This window comes from Engystomops pustulosus, chromosome 10 (genome assembly GCF_040894005.1).
Source record: "Engystomops pustulosus chromosome 10, aEngPut4.maternal, whole genome shotgun sequence".
Taxonomy (NCBI): domain Eukaryota; kingdom Metazoa; phylum Chordata; class Amphibia; order Anura; family Leptodactylidae; genus Engystomops; species Engystomops pustulosus.
The window spans coordinates 85,663,022-85,678,913 of NC_092420.1; positions in this window are offsets into that span (position 1 = coordinate 85,663,022).

Genomic DNA, 15,892 nt, shown 5'->3' on the forward strand with positions numbered 1-15,892 from the left:
ACCTCCCCTCCCCCTTTTCTTTTCTGAGATCATGTACAGGAGAGGACACAAGTCATGTGAGGGGTTATATACAGGAGAGGATACAAGCCATGTGAGGGGTTATATACAGGAGAGGACACAAGTCATGTGATGGGGTCATGTACAGGAGAGGACAAAAGTCATGTGAGGGGGTCATGTACAGGAAAGGATACAAGTCATGTGAGGGGGTCATGTACAGGAGTTGACACAAGTCATATGAGGGGGTCATGTACCGGAGAGGATACAAGTCTTGTGAGGGGGTCATGTTCAGGAGTGGACACAAGTCTTGTGAGGGGGTCATGTACAGGAGTGGACACAAGTCATGTGAGGGGGTCATGTACAGGAAAGGATACAAGTCATGTGAGGGGGTCATGTACAGGAGTGGACACAAGTCATGTGAGAGGGTCATGTACAGGAGAGGATACCAATCATGTGATGGGGTCATGTACAGGAGAGGACACAAGTCATGTGAGGGGGTCATGTACAGAAGAGGACACAAGTCATGTGAGGTGGTCATGTACAGGAGAGGACGCAAGTCATATGAGGGGGTCATGTACAGGAGAGGACACAAGTCATGTGAGGGGGTCATGTACAGGAAAGGATACAAGTCATGTGAGGGGGTCATGTATAGGAGTGGACACAAGTCATGTGAGGGGGTCATGTACAGGAGAGGACGCAAGTCATATGAGGGGGTCATGTACAGGAGAGGACACAAGTCATGTGAGGGGGTCATGTACAGGAAAGGATACAAGTCATGTGAGGGGGTCATGTATAGGAGTGGACACAAGTCATGTGAGGGGGTCATGTATAGGAGTGGACACAAGTCATGTGAGGTGGTCATGTACAGGAGAGGACGCAAGTCATATGAGGGGGTCATGTACAGGAGAGGACACAAGTCATGTGAGGGGGTCATGTACAGGAAAGGATACAAGTCATGTGAGGGGGTCATGTACAGGAGTGGACACAAGTCATGTGAGGGGGTCATGTACAGGAAAGGATACAAGTCATGTGAGGGGGTCATGTATAGGAGTTGACACAAGTCATATGAGGTGGTCATGTACAGGAGAGGATACAAGTCTTGTGAGGGGGTCATGTTCAGGAGTGGACACAAGTCTTGTGAGGGGGTCATGTACAGGAGTGGACACAAGTCATGTGAGGGGGTCATGTACAGGAGAGGATACAAGTCATGTGAGGGGGTCATGTACAGGAGTGGACACAAGTCATGTGAGAGGGTCATGTACAGGAGAGGATACCAATCATGTGATGGGGTCATGTACAGGAGAGGACACAAGTCATGTGAGGGGGTCATGTACAGGAGAGGACACAAGTCATGTGAGGTGGTCATGTACAGGAGAGGACGCAAGTCAAGCGAGGGGGTCATGTACAGGAGTGAACACAAGTCATGTAAGGGGGTCATGTACAGGAGAGGATATAAGCCATGTGAGAGGGTCATAAACAGGAGAGGACACAAGTCATGTGAGGGGGTCATGTACAGGAGAGGACACAAGTCATGTGAGGGGGTCATGTACAGGAGAGGACGCAAGTCTTTTGAGGGGTTATATACAGGAGAGGATACAAGCCATGTGAGTGGGTTATATATAGGAGTGGACACAAGTCATGTGATGGGGTCATGTACAGGAGAGGACACAAGTCATGTGAGGGGGTCATGTACAGGAAAGGATACAAGTCATGTGAGGGGGTCATGTACAGGAGTTGACACAATTCATATGAGGGGGTCATGTACAGGAGAGGATACAAGTCTTGTGAGGGGGTCATGTTCAGGAGTGGACACAAGTCTTGTGAGGGGGTCATGTACAGGAGTGGACACAAGTCATGTGAGGGGGTCATGTACAGGAGAGGATACAAGTCATGTGAGAGGGTCATGTACAGGAGAGGATACCAATCATGTGATGGGGTCATGTACAGGAGAGGACACAAGTCATGTGAGGGGGTCATGTACAGGAGAGGACACAAGTCATGTGAGGTGGTCATGTACAGGAGAGGACGCAAGTCATATGAGGGGGTCATGTACAGGAGAGGACACAAGTCTTGTGAGAGGGTCATGTACAGGAGTGGACACAAGTCATGTGAGGGGGTCATGTACAGGAAAGGATACAAGTCATGTGAGGGGGTCATGTATAGGAGTTGACACAAGTCATATGAGGGGGTCATGTACAGGAGAGGATACAAGTCTTGTGAGGGGGTCATGTTCAGGAGTGGACACAAGTCTTGTGAGGGGGTCATGTACAGGAGTGGACACAAGTCATGTGAGGGGGTCATGTACAGGAGAGGATACAAGTCATGTGAGGGGGTCATGTACAGGAGTGGACACAAGTCATGTGAGAGGGTCATGTACAGGAGAGGATACCAATCATGTGACGGGGTCATGTACAGGAGAGGACACAAGTCATGTGAGGTGGTCATGTACAGGAGAGGACGCAAGTCAAGCGAGGGGGTCATGTACAGGAGTGAACACAAGTCATGTAAGGGGGTCATGTACAGGAGAGGATATAAGTCAGGTGAGAGGGTCATGTACAGGAGAGGATACAACCCATGTGAGAGGGTCATAAACAGGAGAGGACACAAGTCATGTGAGGGGGTCATGTACAGGAGAGGACACAAGTCATGTGAGGGGTTATATACAGGAGAGGATACAAGCCATGTGAGGGGGTTATATACAGGAGTGGACACAAGTCATGTGATGGGGTCATGTACAGGAGAGGACACACGTCATGTGAGAAGGTCATGTACAGGAGAGGACACAAGTCATGTGAGGGGGTTATATACAGGAGAGGATACAAGCCATGTAAGAGGGTGATATACAGAAGTGGGCACTATTTACGTGATGGGGTCATGTACTGGAGAGGACAAAAGTCATGTTTGGGGGTCATGTACAGGTGAGGACACAAGTCATGTGAGGGAGTCATGTACAGGAGAGGATACCAATCATGTGACGGGGTCATGTACAGGAGAGGACACAAGTCATGTGAGGGGGTCATGTACAGGAGAGGATACAAGTCATGTGAGGTGGTCATGTACAGGAGAGGACGCAAGTCAAGCGAGGGGGTCATGTACAGGAGTGAACACAAGTCATGTAAGGGGGTCATGTACAGGAGAGGATATAAGTCAGGTGAGAGGGTCATGTACAGGAGAGGATACAAGCCATGTGAGAGGGTCATAAACAGGAGAGGACACAAGTCATGTGAGGGGGTCATGTACAGGAGAGGACACAAGTCATGTGAGGGGGTCATGTACAGGAGAGGACGCAAGTCTTGTGAGGGGTTATATACAGGAGAGGATACAAGCCATGTGAGTGGGTTATATATAGGAGTGGACACAAGTCATGTGATGGGGTCATGTACAGGAGAGGACACAAGTCATGTGAGGGGGTCATGTACAGGAAAGGATACAAGTCATGTGAGGGGGTCATGTACAGGAGTTGACACAAGTCATATGAGGGGGTCATGTACAGGAGAGGATACAAGTCTTGTGAGGGGGTCATGTTCAGGAGTGGACACAAGTCTTGTGAGGGGGTCATGTACAGGAGTGGACACAAGTCATGTGAGGGGGTCATGTACAGGAGAGGATACAAGTCATGTGAGAGGGTCATGTACAGGAGAGGATACCAATCATGTGATGGGGTCATGTACAGGAGAGGACACAAGTCATGTGAGGGGGTCATGTACAGGAGAGGACACAAGTCATGTGAGGTGGTCATGTACAGGAGAGGACGCAAGTCATATGAGGGGGTCATGTACAGGAGAGGACACAAGTCTTGTGAGGGGGTCATGTACAGGAGTGGACACAAGTCATGTGAGGGGGTCATGTACAGGAAAGGATACAAGTCATGTGAGGGGGTCATGTATAGGAGTTGACACAAGTCATATGAGGGGGTCATGTACAGGAGAGGATACAAGTCTTGTGAGGGGGTCATGTTCAGGAGTGGACACAAGTCTTGTGAGGGGGTCATGTACAGGAGTGGACACAAGTCATGTGAGGGGGTCATGTACAGGAGAGGATACAACCCATGTGAGAGGGTCATAAACAGGAGAGGACACAAGTCATGTGAGTGGGTCATGTACAGGAGAGGACACAAGTCATGTGAGGGGGTCATGTACAGGAGAGGACACAAGTCATGTGAGGGGTTATATACAGGAGAGGATACAAGCCATGTGAGGGGGTTATATACAGGAGTGGACACAAGTCATGTGATGGGGTCATGTACAGGAGAGGACACACGTCATGTGAGAAGGTCATGTACAGGAGAGGACACAAGTCATGTGAGGGGGTTATATACAGGAGAGGATACAAGCCATGTAAGAGGGTGATATACAGAAGTGGGCACAATTTACTTGATGGGGTCATGTACTGGAGAGGACAAAAGTCATGTTTGGGGGTCATGTACAGGTGAGGACACAAGTCATGTGAGGGAGTCATGTACAGGAGAGGATACCAATCATGTGACGGGGTCATGTACAGGAGAGGACACAAGTCATGTGAGGGGGTCATGTACAGGAGAGGACACAAGTCATGTGAGGTGGTCATGTACAGGAGAGGACGCAAGTCAAGCGAGGGGGTCATGTACAGGAGTGAACACAAGTCATGTAAGGGGGTCATGTACAGGAGAGGATATAAGTCAGGTGAGAGGGTCATGTACAGGAGAGGATACAAGCCATGTGAGAGGGTCATAAACAGGAGAGGACACAAGTCATGTGAGGGGGTCATGTACAGGAGAGGACACAAGTCATGTGAGGGGGTCATGTACAGGAGAGGACGCAAGTCTTGTGAGGGGTTATATACAGGAGAGGATACAAGCCATGTGAGTGGGTTATATATAGGAGTGGACACAAGTCATGTGATGGGGTCATGTACAGGAGAGGACACAAGTCATGTGAGGGGGTCATGTACAGGAAAGGATACAAGTCATGTGAGGGGGTCATGTACAGGAGTTGACACAAGTCATATGAGGGGGTCATGTACAGGAGAGGATACAAGTCTTGTGAGGGGGTCATGTTCAGGAGTGGACACAAGTCTTGTGAGGGGGTCATGTACAGGAGTGGACACAAGTCATGTGAGGGGGTCATGTACAGGAGAGAATACAAGTCATGTGAGAGGGTCATGTACAGGAGAGGATACCAATCATGTGATGGGGTCATGTACAGGAGAGGACACAAGTCATGTGAGGTGGTCATGTACAGGAGAGGACGCAAGTCATATGAGGGGGTCATGTACAGGAGAGGACACAAGTCTTGTGAGGGGGTCATGTACAGGAGTGGACACAAGTCATGTGAGGGGGTCATGTACAGGAAAGGATACAAGTCATGTGAGGGGGTCATGTATAGGAGTTGACACAAGTCATATGAGGGGGTCATGTACAGGAGAGGATACAAGTCTTGTGAGGGGGTCATGTTCAGGAGTGGACACAAGTCTTGTGAGGGGGTCATGTACAGGAGTGGACACAAGTCATGTGAGGGGGTCATGTACAGGAGAGGATACAAGTCATGTGAGGGGGTCATGTACAGGAGTGGACACAAGTCATGTGAGAGGGTCATGTACAGGAGAGGATACCAATCATGTGACGGGGTCATGTACAGGAGAGGGCACAAGTCATGTGAGGGGGTCATGTACAGGAGAGGACACAAGTCATGTGAGGTGGTCATGTACAGGAGAGGACGCAAGTCAAGCGAGGGGGTCATGTACAGGAGTGAACACAAGTCATGTAAGGGGGTCATGTACAGGAGAGGATATAAGTCAGGTGAGAGGGTCATGTACAGGAGAGGATACAACCCATGTGAGAGGGTCATAAACAGGAGAGGACACAAGTCATGTGAGGGGGTCATGTACAGGAGAGGACACAAGTCATGTGAGGGGGTCATGTACAGGAGAGGACACAAGTCATGTGAGGGGTTATATACAGGAGAGGATACAAGCCATGTGAGGGGGTTATATACAGGAGTGGACACAAGTCATGTGATGGGGTCATGTACAGGAGAGGACACACGTCATGTGAGAAGGTCATGTACAGGAGAGGACACAAGTCATGTGAGGGGGTTATATACAGGAGAGGATACAAGCCATGTAAGAGGGTGATATACAGAAGTGGGCACAATTTACGTGATGGGGTCATGTACTGGAGAGGACAAAAGTCATGTTTGGGGGTCATGTACAGGTGAGGACACAAGTCATGTGAGGGAGTCATGTACAGGAGAGGATACCAATCATGTGACGGGGTCATGTACAGGAGAGGACACAAGTCATGTGAGGGGGTCATGTACAGGAGAGGACACAAGTCATGTGAGGTGGTCATGTACAGGAGAGGACGCAAGTCATATGAGGGGGTCATGTACAGGAGTGAACACAAGTCATGTAAGGGGGTCATGTACAGGAGAGGATAGAAGTCAGGTGAGAGGGTCATGTACATGAGAGGATACAAGCCATGTGAGAGGGTCATAAACAGGAGAGGACACAAGTCATGTGAGGGGGTCATGTACAGGAGAGGACACAAGTCATGTGAGGGGGTCATGTACAGGAGAGGACACAAGTCATGTGAGGGGTTATATACAGGAGAGGATACAAGCCATGTGAGGGGGTTATATACAGGAGTGGACACAGGTCATGTGAGAAGGTCATGTACAGGAGAGGACACAAGTCATGTGAGGGGGTTATATACAGGAGAGGATACAAGCCATGTAAGAGGGTGATATACAGAAGTGGGCACAATTTACGTGATGGGGTCATGTACTGGAGAGGACAAAAGTCATGTTTGGGGGTCATGTACAGGTGAGGACACAAGTCATGTGAGGGAGTCATGTACAGGAGTGGACACAAGTCATGTGAGGGGGTCATGTACAGGAGCATGATGGCATAGGAGGCTATGGTCACACCCGGCCTGTAATGTGCGGTTTGAAATGCAAAAATAATTTTTTTTTCAGACCCCTAAGGTCCAAGAAAAAGAAATCCTTCCTCTGCACCTGCTCTGGACTAGGTGCAAATTTGCGCCTAAAGAGTTGCAAAAGTAAACAAGAAAAGTGATACATCAGTGAAAAGTCGCAAAAACACAAAAAGTTGTAAAGAAAAAAGGAAGAAAAAAAAAATCAGAAATAAAGATACATGTCCGCCCTTGAGTTGAACCACAGGTCGGTGGTCAGGGGCTACTTACTAAATTGAAAGTTATGAACAAAACAAGTAAATTCTAAAATTTTTGGGAGTTTTTTGGAGATTCACAAAATTATAATTCAGATTATATTATATTTATATAATTAAAATTATGATTAATTAAAAAAATGATTGAACACCCAAGGCCACTACAGAGCACTAGACTAGAATTGTAGTAGATGCTTCCTGTAGTTTATGCTTCCTGTGGACACTGATACAAGTACAAATACATAATATAATAAAAATAAAAAGAAGTAGATTTAGCAACAGAAGCCCTAGGACGTCTAGTACTGAAGCCTAATTTAGTATCCTTTAAAGCTTATTAACCCCTTAACGGTTAATACGGCAGTATATGGGGATTTTCCTCCTCTTTCATTACAATGTGCAATTAGGGTTAAAACGAGATAAGACCAAGGCAGTCATAGCAACGGATTGCCGGTCCCCGCCGCTCTTTCTGTTATTTTTGTATTTTGATGTTTATAAAGGATTTCATTGTATTTAATTTTTACACATATTTTTTCATATTTTTAAATTTTTGATTTTCCATCTTTCTTGAAGACCTTAAAACCCCCCTTGACATGTAGATGACTTGAACTTTTTCCATGGGTACAGTGAAGCATTTAAAGATTTTTGGAGCTCCTATCCAATGTTTTCCTGGAACATTTCCAAGACTCGTTCACTCAAATTGCATTTAGGATTTTCCACGCATCTTGCACCTCCCGTTTGACTGACGTGTATGTTCTTCCTTCCTTGACCCAGAACACACAGATCTTACGGACTACTGCGGCGTTTGCACAATCTTGAAGCATTTATTTTCAAAAGTTTGCTTTTCCCTGAGGGGGGAAACTCTGCTCCGGCCCCGATTCAAAGCCGGATGAAAAGAAAACAAACAAATAATCTGTTCGCAGGCATTTCCAGAGCTCAGAACTTTAGTAGGACCCACCAGCAAAATATGGTTGGAGGTCTGACAACTGCCGGTGCCCGAGGCGCTGAGCGAGGCCGCATGTGTTTACAACCATTTCACATTCACAGGCCAAGCAAGGAAACAAGGGAAATGTCAAAGAATTACAAATAAAACAGTTGACCATCAAAGTCGCTGAGGCCTGCAGATGAATAATTCGGAGACTTGGAGGTATCAGGTTTCTTAAATATTTGTCACAGCTGTGCAAGGAAACAGTTCTGCTCAAAAGTGCAGCCACACACAGCTCCGTCCAAAAAATGTATTTATTTAACATGATTTCGGCCCCGGCTGACGTGTGGCTGCGACTTTAACTGTTTTCTCTTCGAATCAAATTTCTTTTTTTGTAAAGGTTTTTTTTTTTTTCGTTTTGAGTGGGAAAAAAACTCAAAACAAATTAAAAAACTATAAAAAAAATAAGGGGGACATTAATCATAGTTTTTTAGATTGTTTTGGAAGTTTTTTTGCCCAAAAATCTGGCGTAGTAAATTAATTTGGCGCATTTTTGCGACATTTTCAGGCGCATGACAAAGTCCGGCACTTAGTGGTTTTGAGTCCCGGCGCCTTATCCAACATATTGGGGCAGATTTACTGACAAGGATGAAGTCCGTCGCAATTCACCAGGATCGTGCGCCCGATATCCTGCATGTGTCACTTCCCCACTCAGGTCCGCCGGAGTTCACCTTCTTCACCTGCTTGCGACACAATTTGAATTTTAAATCCTGCACTCAGTCCGAATCATTCGGGTTGTCCGACGGCCACGCCCCCCGATTTGTGTCGCATGAAAGCCGGTGCGATTGTGCCAAATCCAATCGCGTGCGCCAAAATCCCCTTCCAAATGCGGCACAAATCGGAAATTGTCGGAATACCCGACGATAGTGCGGCCGCAGGACCCTTATTAAATGTGCCCCAGTGAGCAGCTGCTATACAGAAGTTTGCTCAGGATCTATCACAAGTTTGCGCCAAAAAAGTCGCATAAAGGCGCAAAAATGCACCTACTCTGAGCAGGTGCACGTCAAGAAAAACTTCTCTTTTGATTATTAAAAACATAGGTTTTCGTTTCCCAGATTAAAAAATTTCCTTTATGCAGCATAAATAATCCTTCAGCGCAGTTTTAAAATGTAAAATTTCTTCAGTAACGACTTCATCATTGTCTATGGGATCATCTCTGGGAGTGATTATTGTCTATGGGATCATCTCTGGGAGTGATTATTGTCTTATTGTACAGATCTGAGAATATTATCAGACTCCATTTCATGTAAATTATAATAAAAAAGGAAATTTCAGCAAGAATTTTTTAATTTTTTTTTTTACATCTCTGTAACTTTTAGTCCATGCAGTTACATCACAATGTGGTCCGGACATTGTACAAGCTGAGACTTTATGTGCAGAGATGAAGCCCTGAACCTTCTGTCACATTTTTCTATCTGGTTTTTTTTTTCTATCCATTATTAGTCACAAATTAGATTACTTTTTATGGTAAAAATTAGAGACAAATTTGGCGCAAATGAGTCGGACATGAGACAATTCCAAAACGCATTTACTAAGGCAGAACTAGATCCATCATAGATCAGGAGCCAAAAAAAAAGAACAAACCAGGCGCAAAAATAGGTGAAGCTGAGACCCACTATGGATAATGTCCCCCTAAAAAGCAACATCTGGTTAGGTTTTTTAGTACAGTAAGTGATTACCCAGCATCAGGGACCTTTGTCACATTTGGTCTTTGGGGCCAATTTCTCTTTAGCATCAGCTCAATGAGTTGCATCTTTTTTTGAAGGTCCTATCTGCCCCTACTCAAAACTAGGGTTCCAACAAGAAGTAGGGTTCATGTTCCTGGCCATTCGGTTTGAACCTGCCTATTACCGTAGGACCACTCAATCGTCTAATGAGTATGGGGTTGTCTCATTGTTCCCCCAATGGTAGACATCAAGTGAAAGAAGGATTGTTGGATTTCAATTTGGCCAATCTGTCAGGGGGCATAGACTCAACATACTGGAAAAAGGACGGATCAGCAAGTCCACCAATTACAGATAGAAAACATTTGATTCTTTATTCAATCTTCTTAAAAAGATCCGTTAAGGCAACATTTTGATCATTTTTTATTTTACGAGAGGCGGAATTGTGTAAAAAGAAGTAATTTATTATTATTAGTTATAAGTTATTTTCAGAGATTATTTTTGATAGATCAGGCGTTTTGGGATGTGGGGGAGACTTAACATTTTAAAGAGTTAATTTGTTTATTGCCGTATGTGTTCTAATGAAAGAGGGGGGATTTAAGTGTTAAAGTTTGTTACAATTTTTTTAAATTTTTTTTTAGCTTTTTGTAATTTTTTAAAACTTTTTTTAGGCCCCTAAGGTGCTTCAACCCGTCATTTAGATTATATATTTATTTTATACCATTCTACTGGATATACAGGCGGTCCCCTACTTAAGAACACCCAACTTACAGACGACCCCTAGTTACAAACGGACCTCTGGATGTTGGTAATTACTGTACTTTAGCTACAATAATCAGCTATAACAGTTATCACAGGTGTCTGCAATGAAGCTTTATTGTTAATCCTGTTTTTTACGACAATCCAATATTTTTAAAATCCAATTGTCACAGAGAACAAGAATATTTTGTCTCTTATAAACTATACGGTTCCGACTTACATACAAATTCTAATTAAGAACAAACCTACAGAACCTATCTTGTATGTAACCCGGGGACTGTCTGTACTTAATTTATTATTTTTTACAAACCCTCTTCATTCATCAACATTGCGCTGTCAAATGTTTTTTTTACATGTTAAAAAATTCTTCACTTGAGCGTATACTATACTTTTTCTACTAATTTCAAGATTAATTTTGTTTTGGCTCAAGGAACTCATTAAGGGAAAGTAGGACTTTGACGTAAAATATATGTACGGTATATTCATGTTAGAACAAAGATCTGGGGCTTCCAAATATCTTATCCTTCTTTTCTTCGGGAGTACATGTCAGGAAAAGTTGGCACAATTCTGTAAATCACAGATTTTGGTGACTTTGTTGTTTTTGGTAAAGAATATATGAGATTGGTATTGAGTAATAAACACTTGTGGCTCCGGGAAAATTATTGTTCTGCAAGAATTTGCGATTACAGAATTGACTAAGCCACCTGTACGTCATGTGGGAATGGAGTGGGCGTACATAGAGGGGTGCGCCGGCCAGTGGCCTTCCCTCCTTGTGCCTGCGTACTTTTCAAAAACCTACAAATTTTCGTTCGCAGGTTTTTACTCAAAACTATGCCAAGTCCAAATTGGCTTAATTTTGCCGGGCAGCCGTTCCGCTTACACCTCTCCATGTATACGGTGGAACATCGGCTGGAGGGGGGATGGTTGTGGCCTCTATCGGATGATAAATCCAATGAGCCAAAAATAAGCATTGTTCTACAAACTGGATGGGTTATGGACCAATTCCGCAGCTTAAAGTTCTTGCCGCACTTCTGTTGTACCTGTATTTAGAACTCAAGGAACTTCCATAAACTTGTAAGATGGAGTCTAGAAGAATACTTAGGAACAGTCAGTGTTCCCATTATCCATGATGAATTTCATGAAGAGCAGTGGTAATAATATCTCATGGTAACACACATGGAAGATAAGTTTATTTAGCAAAGTGTCTTTGTGAAACATAAGACTTCTGATTTGATGTTCTTCACACGAGGAGACCAAAGTTTTTTTTATTACAATCTTTGGCAAAAACCAAACATAATGAATCAAGGTCTGGTCTTTGAGAAGGTTCTTGAAGGGGAGATGATTTGGGACTGTTTTCTTGCCACCTGACCTTGATGCCTCACACTCATCCTTCATGCGGTTCTCTTTATATCAGGGTCTTCAGGAAAGGTCAGAGGAGGCCACCTCTTTGAAATTGGATCGTATGGGACAGTGATTCTAAGCACACATTTACTAATGAACACCAGCCAACAGCCCTGAATACATCTCTGTGGCAAATTATACCATGACATCAATGACTTAGATCTGCCCAGACAGACAATGCCCCCGGACAGCTTTTCCATGACACTACATTCCTTTTGGCCTTCAGATATTTGGGTTGTTGACGAGCATGATAGTTCAGGTGTCTAAATGTGGACACTATTAGCTGCTGGAAATCTGGTCTAATAGTCCAATTATGTCCAACTATTTTGAGAAACCCTTAAAAATGAAGTTGATAATTCTCGACCTACATTGTCCTCTGGTCTACTATTTTATTGAGGAAATTCTACAGTAGTCAGTACTACATGTTGGACAAAAAAGCTATGAGGGAAAAATCTGTGTGCCAAAAATGATGTAAATGTACCAAAATGTTGCCACAGTTTTCTGGCTTAAACTAATAGATGGTGCGTGACATTAGGCCAGATCTATGATCCAGCAACAGACACAGTTATAAATCTGGTACAGCTGAGGACCATCGGTAACTCAGGACCGGTTTACTCGGTGACACTCGGGCATCAGCGTATGTTCATTAGTAAATGTGTGCTTAGAATGGTCTAGGGCAGTGAGCAGAGTATTGTTAGTCAACTGGAGGTCTAGGACATTGAAGAGAGTATTGTTAGTATCCCTGGTGGTCTAGTGCAGTAGGGAGATTATTGTTAGTATCCCTGGTGGTCTAGTGCAGTGGGGAGATTATTGTTAGTATCCCTGGTGGTCTAGTGCAGTGGGGAGATTATTGTTAGTATCCCTGGTGGTCTAGGGCAGCGAGAAGGCTATTGTTAGTGCTCTAATTCAGTGAAGGGCATAAACATCATATCCATTTCAGTTTGGGACATTGCAGATATGAATATAAGAACCCCTTGTGGTCTGGGAAAGTGAAAAGATTAAATTTAACACTCAAGAGTTACTTACACCATCAGATCCCATAATTAAAGGGGTTGTGCCTTATTTGATTGAGCGGGGCCTATGCATTGGGACTTGTGGGAAGGAAAGTTCCCTCAACTGTCTGATTGCGGGTGCCCCCGTGATGGTCCAGGGGGTCCACTGAACCCGAACCCTGACAATACCAGCTTATAGGATGGCAACAGCCTACCCCCATTCTCAATTGGGGCGCATCAAGGGACTATTGATCCTCCATCCTCCTGATCGTGAGACATGGGGATGAGACACTTATGACCCATCCTATTGTTGAATCAGGTTGATCATATGAACCCTATAAGTCAAGAGCCAAGGGAGTCTCTGCCGGAGCAAACACGATTTCAGGGGTCACAGTAGCTTTTCATCTTGGGGGGGGGGGGGTTTAAAGTTTTCGTCTTGTTCTTTGCCCATTTTAGCGCTCCATGTTGGCACTCACCTATAAGTAGACTCATTATACTCTCTATAAAGAACACTATTCTTCACCGTACAAGGTTTTTTTTTTCCATTACGCAGATGAAATGAAAAAAAAAATTGCATTGTGCCGCAGTTTTGCCAGAAAATCAATTCACAAAGTGAAACGCGTTTTCCTGGCATCTGGCAGGTTTCCTTTAATCAAATACAAATTACAGCCCGGCGGATGAATATTTAGTGTAATATTATGCAGTCTGATTGCAGACATCAGAAGGTGGGCATTCATTACAAGGGCATGGCTGCGGGGCAGACTTTCCTAGTAATCTGCTTAAACCAACACCACCAGGAAAGGTGACACATGGACGCGAGCGCCACCATTAGCATGTCTGTCTGCTGCATAACATTAGTCTGACTTCATGTAAATGCCTGAAATAGTGGGAATGTTTTACTACGTGGTGTATATACATATCATTAATGTTATACTCACGGTAAGAAATGACCTCCTCCGGTCCTTCCGTCAACCATGGAAATGTGTGATAATTAATATTCATACCATCTGGAGACCATCATTTTCTTCTCTCTTTTTCAACTTTTTCAAAAATGTGTTGGACATTGTTTCAAGTTCTTTAATGAAAGTACAAGGGGGTCATATAGACAACACTTTGCTTGAAAAACCTCTGAAATGATTGGTCTTCATAAGAGTGATCAATGGGGGTCAACATCAGATGTGGGTTTAGTTGGTGGACATCTGCTAGAAGCTGAAGGACTCTGTAATTGGGTAGCTTTTGGGGGGAAATTGGAAAGAAAATACTATACTACCCCTTTGGTGGGCATCTTAGGTTCTAATGGGCATCTCAGGCTACTAAACATCTAGCTTTTGAGGGCATCTCAGGTTCTAATGGCCACCATCCAATTGTTGGTGCCGCCTTTCTCAAGCAGTCCTTGGTGGTGACCTCACGTTCATTGCACAAGATGTTTAGGCTACTAAACATCTAGCTTTTGGGGGGAAATAGGAAAGAAAATACTATACTACCCCTTTGGTGGGCATCTCAGGTTCTAATGGTAACCAACCTATCATTGGTGGTGCCTTTTCCAAGGAGTCCTTGGTGGTGACCTCATGTTCATTGCACAAGATGTTTAGGCTACCACCTGGTCTCAGCCTCTGTAGCAGATTATAATATTGGCAATTTGGGCAGTAAATTGGGGCTCAAGAATTCTTAGGGGCCATGGCCACCCAAACCACGCACCAAATTCTATATTCAGAAGGACCTTCACTCACATGTACACAGGAGTTTTCAAAGTCTTCTAAAGGTCCTGAACCCGCAATTTGAAAGCAGACAGAAGGGACACCTCCTGCATCGCCCTAGAAGCTGATTTTAGTACTAAATATATAAAGTAAATATTTCACCTCTGGTCCCACCTCTCTCTCCCACACTGATTTTGAGAACGAGTGCCTGCTGACCTGCTTGTCGTGACCTGGCTAAAAGTAAAGTTTTTTTGTACGTGCGCCGCCATTCTCCATTCAAGTCCACGGCAGCTCCAGAAATAAACAAGGAGATAGAATCAACATAAAGGGGTTGGCCACTTTACCTCATTTTTTTTGTAATGGGTAATTAGGTAATTAGGTAATTTACCAATATACATCTATTAATAGTTCTGCTCCGCTTTCTTGATATGTAAAGTGAAGCCTCCTGTCTTTAACCTCATCAGCCGGACATTCCTGACCATAACATGGTCACAGAGGGAGGGTCATGTGATCTCTATCTGCCCATGAGTAATCGTCCTGCCAGGACCTTAATCTTATATTCATTTGGATGCATTTCATAAAACAACATGTGACTTGTCTGTGCTGCAGACTCCTCAGCTCTCAGCCCCCACCTTTGTACTCCTGTACAGCTCCTCCCACCTGCTCCTTTACAAAGCTCACAGCCTGGTGATCTGACATCAGTGGAAGAGGGAGGAGCTGTACAGAAGCACAAAGGTGGGAGGAGAGAGTTAAGGAGTCTGAAGCAAAGACAAGTCATGTGTTGTTTTATTAAATGTACCAAAGGACGTGGACATTTTTTTGACTGAGTCCATATATCAAATCTATTTACAAAAAAAGGCATATAAGCCTCACTGAAACTCATTTGTCAATTAAAACTTCACTTTTATTAAACACTTTTAAGAACAATATACAATGTATGTATATTGTTCTTAAAAGTGTTTAATAAAAGTGAAGTTTTAATTGACAAATGAGTTTCAGTGAGGCTTATATGCCTTTATTTGTAAATAGTTTTTTTTAAATGTATCCAAACCAAAGCCCAACCCCTGGGACTACACAGATGATTCTGTCAGGGTACAAGGTAAGTTATAACACACAGTAATATTGTAATGCAGATGCTTATAGAAAGCAGAAAGGCAGATGTTCACTGCAGGTGTGATGGACTACTGTAACCTGGCGGCAGGACCCTGGCGGCAGGTTCCCTTTAATACTGGCTGT